We start from the raw sequence: 10277 nt of genomic DNA, 5'->3' as shown, positions 1-10277 counted from the left end.
ACAGTAGTAATTGCATTAATCCATCAAGACACAGCAGAGCACCTCACCCCCAACCATGGGGTTTAGAGACTCATGCCGTAGAAGATACAGTAAGAAACGTATAATGTGTCATGAGGTAAAGATACAATGTCAAAAGGTCCTATTAATAGTGAACTAGTAACCTAGGGTATACAGAAATGAGTAAATGACATAAAAATCCACTTCCGGGGTCCACTTGGTGGGTGCTTGGGCTGAGCATTGAAGCTTTCATGTGTAGAGACTTTTCCTGGAGTTAAACATCAGCTTTGTGCCAGTTTGGGCGTTTAACTCCAATTTTTGTGCCAGTTCCGGCGTTAAACGCCGGGAATTCTGAAGCTGATTTGCAACGCCGGTTTGGGCCATCAAATCTCGAGCAAAGTATGGACTATTTAACATTGCTGGAAAGCCCAGGATGTCTACTTTCAAACGCAATTGATAGCGCGCCAATTGGGCTTCTGTAGCTCCAGAAAATTCACTTTGAATGCAGGGAGGTCAGAATCCAACAGCATCTGCAGTCCTTTTTCCGCCTCTGAATCAGATTTTTGCTCAGGTCCCTCAATTTCAGCTAGAAATTACCTGAAATCATAGAAAAACACACAAACTCATAGTAAAGCCCAGAAAAGTGAATTTTAAATAAAAACTAATAAAAACATACTAAAAACATACTAAAAATAGTGCCAAAAAACGTATAAATTATCCGCTCATCAGCCAGCCTCCCCAAAGTGATCAAAAGATCAAAAGATGATCAAAAGGTCCAAAGATGTTCCCCAGATGTGGGTACAATAGTAAAAAGTTCTATTTATACTAAACTAGTTACTAGGGTTACAGAAATAAGTAAATGATGCAGAAATCCACTTCCAGGTCCACTTGGTGTCTGCTTGGGCTGAGCATTGAAGTTTTCATGCGTAGAGACTTTTCTTGGAGTTAAACACCAGTTTTTATGCCAGTTTGGGCGTTTAACTGCAGCTTCTATCCTGTTTCTATTATATATTGCTGGAAAGCCCAGGATGTCTACTTTCCAGTGCAATTGAGAGCACGCCATTTGGGTTTCTGTAGTTTCAAAATATCTATTTCGAGTGAAGGAGGGTTAGAATCCAACAGCATCAGCAGTCCTTTTTCAGCCTCTGAATCAGAATTTTGCTCAGGTCGCTCAATTCCAGCAAAAAAATACCTGAAATCACAGAAAAACACACAAACTCATAGTAAAGTCCAGAAATGTAAATTTTTCTTAAAAACTAATAAAAATATACTAAAAGTAGCTAGATCCTACTAAAAACTACCTAAAAACAATGCCAAAAAGCGTATAAATTATCCGATCATCAATGACATTCTATTTTCTTCTTCCTTTATTACCTCCACATCACTAATATTATGAAAGTACCTCCGCATCACCGCCTAATTATACATACCTCCGCATCACCAATTATCCTTAAACATTTATTGGTTGTATTAATACTACTGTTTTAAAATCTAAAACTTGGTATTAAGGTATTTTGGACCTATTTTAAACTTGTACTATCTCTTTTAAAAAGATGTTGTCACGAATTTTTTTTAAAGTGCAGAAAAATAGTAGGGTAGTAAATTTGTAAAATGCCCTAAAAATCCAATTTTCATCCAATGCTTTTCAAAAATAATGAACTTAAGCAAGACTCTTCTATTTTTCCAAAGAATCAAATTTCAGATCATTATCATACGACATGAAAAAGTTATGAGGTTAGAAATACAGCCCTGCCTTTTAAAAATCGTTTTTCAAAATCCAGCGAGCAACTCACACTTTTTGCTACATATCTAATTGGTTAAAATAAATTTTGACATGAAATTTAAACTAAAGATTTTGGACACATAAGGCTTGAAACGGCCGTTGATTTCAGCTCAAAAACTCTTCAGAATTTTAAATTAAGTGGGTTGGAAGTTTTTGTTTCTACAGTAGAGAAATAGAATTTTCTGCAGAATCCATCAATCTTTAAAAATTCGTTTCTTCCAAACCACTCATCAATAAATTCTGAATTTTTTATGAGACACTCATAACACATTAAAGTTTCATAAAAAAATATTTCATTCAAAAATAGAACCTAGTATGCTCCCAAAAACTGGTTTATTCTACTGTCAATTATGCAGAAAATTCTGCCTTGGATCTTTTCAACAACCTTACATACCATAACTCACATTTGAATTTATATCCCTTCCAAAATCACATTTTCGACTTTCCTTAAGTTTTCTAGGGTTACTTTACAGCCAACACAACCTAAAAACCCAAACTCGATAATTTTCACAATTTCAAGTACCTAAACAAAGTCAAGCTTTCACCTTTCAGCATTATACCAAACATATAAATTCATATAGCCTATCCATCATTAAAACACATACTAGAACCATATTTATCATCAGTCAAGCATATAATACTTCATTAATTCTCATCACATGCATAGCCACGAAATTAACAATCTAATTATCCTAACCCTTACTTGGTGATGTCAAAAATTGATACGCTTTGCTCCTAAGCTCACTTTTTCAGCTACAACACCTAATGCATCATAATTTAATTTCATTCATCATTACCATTAGGGCCTTGGGGCCGACCCTGACCACCAGAAAAGAGGAGATGGAACTCTCACCTTCTCTAACCGAATGGCTCAGTGGAATAGAGAGACTAAAGGAAATTCCCTTGAGCTTCACAAACTAAAAGAAAAAGCAAGGTTGAATTGTTCAATAATGGTGAAACTAAATTGGATAAAAGAGAGGGAGAGCCAAGGCTAGCTTATCCAGTAAAGAATTTCAATGCTACAAGGGTTGATGGAAGAAGAGGAGGGCTACATTCTTCAAGCTCCTATCGAAATTAAAGGGAAGAGGAAGATGGCAAGCCAACCGTGTTTGCTGGGTCACTTTGGTCTTCACTCTTTCTCTCTTCCTATTTGCAGATTGTGTGTGAGCAAATCTATAAGTGGAGTGAGGATAATGTAGTGAAGAACGGGTGTAAGCTTGCATGTGTGTTTCATGGCTGATGTTGGTGAATAAGGGAACACATGTACTTGAGTTTAATGACTAAGCATCCACTAGGTTAGTTAACCATGAGATGAGATCATGGTTTGAGAAGTGGGAGAGGTGCTGTCCGTGGCAATAATGGAAAAGAGAGGAGTGACATTGTTGCTTCTAACTATGGTAAAATTATAATTGCTTAGGTGAACTAATGGTTTAGTTGATCTTAGGGTTTTTCATAAGAATGACTAAAGCATTAGTTTGATTTATCCTATGGCAAGAGTATTTTGGGTTAAGAAAAGAAATTGTGATCATGTACCAATTGTTGATTGATGATACATCTAGTATTGTTCCTCTGCTAATTTATTATTCAGTGAATTTAATAAATTGATAAAATAAAGGAAATTTGATTATAACAGTAATTAATTAATTACTCAAAAATTATCATTTGGAAAAGCTAAAAAGTTTTAACACCACGGATTATAATTTTAACTTACTGCCTATGCCACATATATATTTAAACCTATACATGTCGGCGAACGTTATGAGGAATGAGAAATCTCAAGCCTCATGGGGTAGGGTGGTTACATTCTACCCCTCTAAAAAAATTTTTGCCCTCAAAATTTTGTTACCTCGAGGGAAGAGGTCAGTTTTGGTAGTTTTTCCTGCATCTACGACAAATACCTTCTTGGCTGTTGCTATCCAGGAAAAACAAGTTCGGCACTTTGTAGCGTACATTCCTTGGCTATGTGTCTGGGCTTACCATAGTTATAGCAAACTCCAGATTTCAACAGACAGGGTTTGCCTCCATGGATCTTTCCATACACAGCGCATAAGTTTTAGTTGGGTCGATTGCGGTTGTTTACCCAGATCTGGCTAGCGAGTTACTTTAAAGTTTCTTCCTTGAGGGATGAGGTTACAATGGAAGTCCCTTGATGAAAGGATACAATGCATTCCTCTATCAGTTGGCTCTTGTTAACTAATTTCACAAAATTCTGGATTTTCATCGGGTCCACATGAGCTAACAGTTCTTCCCTAAGTCCTCCTTTGAACTTGATGCACTTCCATTTCTCGAATGCAGCTGGTGCTCCTTGACAAACATTTGAGAACCGGTATAACTCTTCAAACTTGCGAGTATATTTGGTGACTATCATGTTTCCCTATTTTAACTGAAGCAACTCCAATTCCTTAGCGGTACAAAAACACTGAGGGAAATACTTCTTATAAAATTCAGCTGAAAATTTCTCCCAGGTAATGTCAATAGCCTCATTTCCTAGTAGTTGGAGTACTTTCTGCCACCAATGTTGTGTGTCATTCCTCAGCATGTAAGCAGCAAATTCCACTCGCTGTTCTTCAGGGACTTGTTGTGCTCGCATTGATCGTCTTATTTCTTTAAACCAGTCATCAGCTTGCGTAGCACTAGTGTTTTCATGAAATTGTGGTGATTTATCTTCAAGAAAGAAGCTAAGGTCATTGGCCGATTATCGTTGCGTAATCCACCTTCACCTTCATCGCCATTTCCATTTTCATGTCTAAGTTCATGGTTATTTTCAGCTCCATTGTGGTGATAAAGACATTCAGCTACTCGATTGGTAGCAGCTACTGATTCACGTAGAGCATTGGCCATAGCATTTATGGATTTAAGAATAGCTGCTGCATCAGGGAAAGTTCTCTCACTTGTTCCTCCCAGTCAAGGGCGTCCTCGCCTATTCGCAGCCATTTGAGTCCTATCAATACTCAATAATCAATACTAAGGTGATCAACCTTCATATATCAAAATTAAGTTTACTACAATGGATGTTTAGAGACCTTCATGCAAAATATATTACAAAAATATCCTAACTTCATGGTATAAAAGATTCAGAATACACAAAGACGCATAGACAGTCCATCCCAAGGCTCAAAGGATGAACTGCTTTGATACCAACTTGTAACACTCCAACATTCGACTCATCATGACCAATGCCAAACGTTCAGGTGTTACTCGTCGTAAGAATATACTTATCTATAAACTCAGATTTTGTAAACAAATATTAATAAAAGCCTTTATCGGCTTAGCATGAATAAACCATTAATCGTGAAATATCATTTAGTTGCTCACAAAGTTAGTTCTTAAAGATATGTCACAGATAAATACATGGTAACAGAAAATAACATATATACATATATACAAATATACACATGAGTTAAGCTTATAGATACATGTCATCAATCAAAAGCCGAGTACTACTCCAAGTTTTATATACAGATGCAAAAGAGGAAGTCAGTCCCAACCCTCATACAGGTTTCCTAAACTGGAATCAACTACTAAGAGATAATATCCCTTTAAAAGTACTACAAAAGCGAGGGGAAATTAATACTACTAATCGTCAAAAGGAGTAAAAAGTCAGCCAGGTCAATCTCCGGAATGGTCTTCAGCTAGAGTGAACACGTACGGCATGCCAGGATCGAAACATGGGTGATATACTGAAACTCGAAACTCAATGGACTCCTCTTCTAATTCCATCTGGGGAGGGGGAGAAAAAAAGAAAAGAAGGGTGAGAACCTAGAGTTCTCTGCAAGGTAAACGAGGAACCTAGGGTCTTTGTCTCTAAGTTGTTGTGAAATAGAAAAAGAACAAACATAAAGATACAGGGTACAAATATACATTCAACAAGTAGATAGTACAGACAATTAGGAAATGGCAATAAACAATTCACAGGAAGTTTATATGTGCAAACAAGATGATGCATGCCTGTTTCTAGTACAGGTCATGAGCTCATACGTCGGTTGTCTACCCGCAACCCGACGTTACTCAGAGTGAATCCCTATTATGGTTCCTTTACTGTGTCAGTTAGGCCTCCTTATAATAACATTTTAACGTGCATCACAATAAGAAGCAGTGCTATCAGTTAGCTGAACATTCCCGCATTAGCAATCTTAGGCTATCCGTTAGGCAGGCACTTTGGCATTAGCAGTTTGGCATAAGGCCCATTCAATATATACTTTTCTCAAATCGTTATTTGTTACAGTTACCCCTTTTACATATGAGTTTCTATTTTCCTCTTCCTTTATTACCTCCACATCACCAATATTATAAAACGTGCCTCCGCATCACTGCCTAATTATACATACATCCGCATCACCAATTATCCTTAAACTTTTCTTGGCTGTATTAATACTACTGTTTTAAAATCCAAAACTTGGTATTGAGGTAATCTAATCCTAGTTTAAACTTATACTATCTCTTTTAAAAAGATGCTATCACGATTTTTTTTAAAATTGTAGAAAAACAGCAAGGTGGTAAATTTGTAAAATGCCTTAAAAATCTAATTTTCACCCAATGCTTTTAAAAATTTATGACCTTAAGCAAGACTCTTCCAGTTTTCCACAAAATCTCATTCCAGATCATTATCATACCACACAAAAAAGTTATGAGATTAAAACAACACAGCCCTACCTTTTAAAAATCTGTTTTCAAAATCCAGCGAGCAACTCAAACTTTTTGCTACATATCTAATTGATTAAAAAGAATTTTGAGACGAAATTTAAACTGAAGATTTTGGACACAAGGCTTGAAACAACTATTGGTTTCAGCTCAAAAAATCTTCAGAATTGTAAATTAAGTGGGTTGGAAGTTGGTGCTTCTACAGTAGAGAAACAGAATTTCCTGCAGAATTCATAAATCTTTAAAAATTCGTTTCTTCCAAACCACTCATCAATAAATTTTGAATTTTTTATGAGACACTCATAACACATTAAAGTTTCGTAAAAAATAGTTTCATTCAAAAATAGGGTCTGGTCTGCTCCCAGAAACTAGTTTATTCCACTGTCAATTATGTAGAAAATTCTTCCTTGGACCTTTTCAACAACCTTACATACCATAACTCACATTTGAACTTATATCCCTTCCAAAATCACATTTTTGACTTTACTTCAGTTATGTAGGGTTGCTTTCACAGCCAACATAATACAAAAATCCATACTCGACAATTTTCACAATTTCAAGTACCTAAACAAAGTAAAGCTTTCACCTTTCAGCATTATGCCAAACATATCAATTCATATACCCTATCCATCAATCAAACACATACTAGAACCATATTTATCATCAATCAAGCATATAATACTTCATCAATTCTCATCACAGGCACAACCACAAAATTAACAATCTAATTATCCTAACCCTTACTTGGTGATGTCGAAAATTGATATGCTTTGCTCCTAAGCTCACTTTCTCAGCTACAACACCTAATACATCATAATTTAATTTCATTCATCATTACCTTTAGGGCCTTGGGGCCGACCCTGACCACCAGAAAAGAGGAGATGCAACTCTCACCTTCTCTGACCGAATGGTTCAGTGGAATAGAGACACTAGAGGAAATTCCCTTGAGCTTCACAAACTAGAAGAAAAAGCAAGGCTGAATTGTTCAATAATGGTGAAACCGAATTGGATAGAAGAGAAGGGGAGCCAAGCCTAGCTTACCTAATAAAGAATTTCAATGCTACAAGGGTTGATGGAGGAAGAGGAGGGCTACATTCTTCAAGCTCCTACCGAAATTGAAGTGAAGAGTAAGATGGCAAGCCAACCGTGTTTCCTGGGTCACTGCGGTCTTCACTCTTTTTCTCTTCCATTTTGCAGATTTTGTGTGAGCAAATGAATAAGTGGGGTGAGGATAATGTAGTGAAGAACGGGTGTAAGTTTGCATATGTGTTCCGTGGCTGATGTTGGTGAATAAGCAACACATGTACTTGAGTTTAATGACTAAGCATCCACTAGATTAGTTAACCATGAGATGAAATCATGGTTTGAGAAGGGAAAGAGGTGCTATCCGTGACAATAATGAAAAAGAGAAGAGTGACATTGTTGCTTCTAATCATGGTTTAATTATAATTGGCTTAGGTGAACTAATGGTTTAGTTGATCTTAGGGTTTTTCATAAGAATGACTAAAGCATTAGTTTGATTTATCCTATGGTAAGAGTATTTTGGGTTAAGAATAAAAGTTGTGATCATGTACCAATTGTTGATTGATGATGCATCTAGAATTATTCCTATGCTAATTTATTATCTAGTGAACTTAATAAAATAATAAAATAAAGGAAATTTGATTATAACGGTAATTAATTAATTACCCAAAACTTATCATTTGGAAAAGCTAAAAAATTTTAGCGCCACGGATTATAATTTTAACTTATTACCTATGCCGCATATATATTTAAACATATGTATGTCGGCGAACGTAATGAGGAATGAGAAATCTCAGGCCTCATGTGGTAGGGTGGTTACATTGTGCAACCTAACATCTCGGCTCAGCTAACCATTCTCATGAGTGTCCACTTTCTGTTGATCCCCTGCACCATTTTGCAAAAGACAGCAACACATGTCAAGAAGAGATGCAACCAAAGAAAATATCTGTAAATCTGTATGAAACTTGATCTGTACACTAGATCGCCCGAATTCATTATTATTGTTATTAACTTTTTTTTTAGATTTAGTCTTGATGAGTTTAGGGCTTTGACTCATGCCATTGTTCTTGTAAATGTGCAGTCTTATGCGCTTCCTTAAGACTTTCTTTTATTTGTGCTTTTCATTTCTTATTTTCATTTTAAGTGTTTTCTGATACTAAAGTTTATTATTTTTACTTTTTTTTTGTTTTCACAAAATTTTTAGAAGAATAGATAAAATTACATATAGATTTTTACATGATAGATTAATGTACTCTCTAATATTTTAATGAGTTATGTATACACACTAAAATCAAGCTCTGTTAATCATTTCTATCTTTTCGTCACTGGCTGCCAGATAGCACGTCATTTATCGTGGTGGCTATGTGTATTGTGTGTTCCCATTTTCTAATACTCTTTAATTTTTTATTAATTCCATCAATTATCTGCATCATCTTCTTCATCTCTTTTTCATCCTTCCATTTTTTTTTACATACTTCCATTTGCTTTTTTCATTCTTCTCCTGAGTATTTTATTTTTTTTAACATCAACAATATCATCAATCTAAATGAAATAATAACACCTTGATTCAACCTTCTATATTCATGAATTTGAGAACATTTCACATAAATTACATAACATTCATCATCATAAACCGAATATGAAATCACATACCTCCCATAACAAATAACGAAGAAACAATTTTCTTGAGCTCTACTTCGTCGCAAACACAAACACTATTACGTCAAGTTCATGCAGACACTTGTCGTTGTTGTAGTCGAACTTCTTCTTCCTATTCTTCAGCACTTGCACAAGTTTGGAATATGTTCTTTTTTCGTTGAAATTGTAACATTTTGATATGTTAGGGTTTACAAATTTTCAGTATAAACTCACATGAAAAAAAATTAAAAATATTTCACTTTAACATTTAATTTTTATTTATTAAATCTAGCTCACGCAACACATAACCACCATAATAAATAACGTGCCACCTGACAGTCACTACTACCAAAAAAATTATTCAAATGACAAAAAGATAAAAATAACTAACAAACTTGATATTAATTTATACACATGACTCATTAAAATATTAAAATGTGCCTTAATCCATGAAAATCCATATTTACTTTTCTACATTCCTACAAAATTTTATAAACAAAAAGATTATAAAAAATTAAAAAAATAAAAACACAAAATTAAACATAGTCTTAATCCCCATTAGTTATATTCTTACGTAGTTCTCTCCTTTTCTTTTTTTCATCTATCAATTTATAAATTACATTAAAATTCTCCTCTCATGCCAAACACATCTTCGAAAAAAAATATATGACAAGAGATGATTTTGGCACGGTGCACAAATTTCACTTTGTTTTTTATATCTATAGCTCTACGCCAGAAAATTTATGAGCGTAGGAATCATAGTGGCCACCAAGTTTTGTCGCTTCAGGCTTGGATAGTATTTGGTGGGACTAAAGGGGCAGCATCTTAGCAATTTGTATATTATTATTAGTTGCATAGACTAAGGTTCTTTGCATTTTATTTCATGTCAATTTTGCACGTGGTTTTTTTATTTTTTATTTATTTTTTATTTCTTTCTAAAACTATTTTAATCGACTGCGGTCGTTAAGGTTTTTTAAATTAGGAATTAATATTTAATTTGTTCAATAATTTGCTTGAGAACATTATTATATAATTATAATCGACGTTGTGATGATGTCCCATAAGAAGAGATATATAGTTTCACCTGCACATTATATTTGATTTAAATAGACCTAATTAAGATTTGACAAAACAATCAATTTTACAAACTAATTTAGTTTGGTCGAATAGTCAATTCTCTTATTATAAGTATCAT

The sequence above is a fragment of the Arachis hypogaea genome, chromosome 10 (assembly GCF_003086295.3).
Source record: "Arachis hypogaea cultivar Tifrunner chromosome 10, arahy.Tifrunner.gnm2.J5K5, whole genome shotgun sequence".
NCBI classification, from domain to species: domain Eukaryota; kingdom Viridiplantae; phylum Streptophyta; class Magnoliopsida; order Fabales; family Fabaceae; genus Arachis; species Arachis hypogaea.
The sequence above is the reverse complement of the archived record's forward strand: the minus strand, read 5'-3'. Positions refer to the sequence as shown.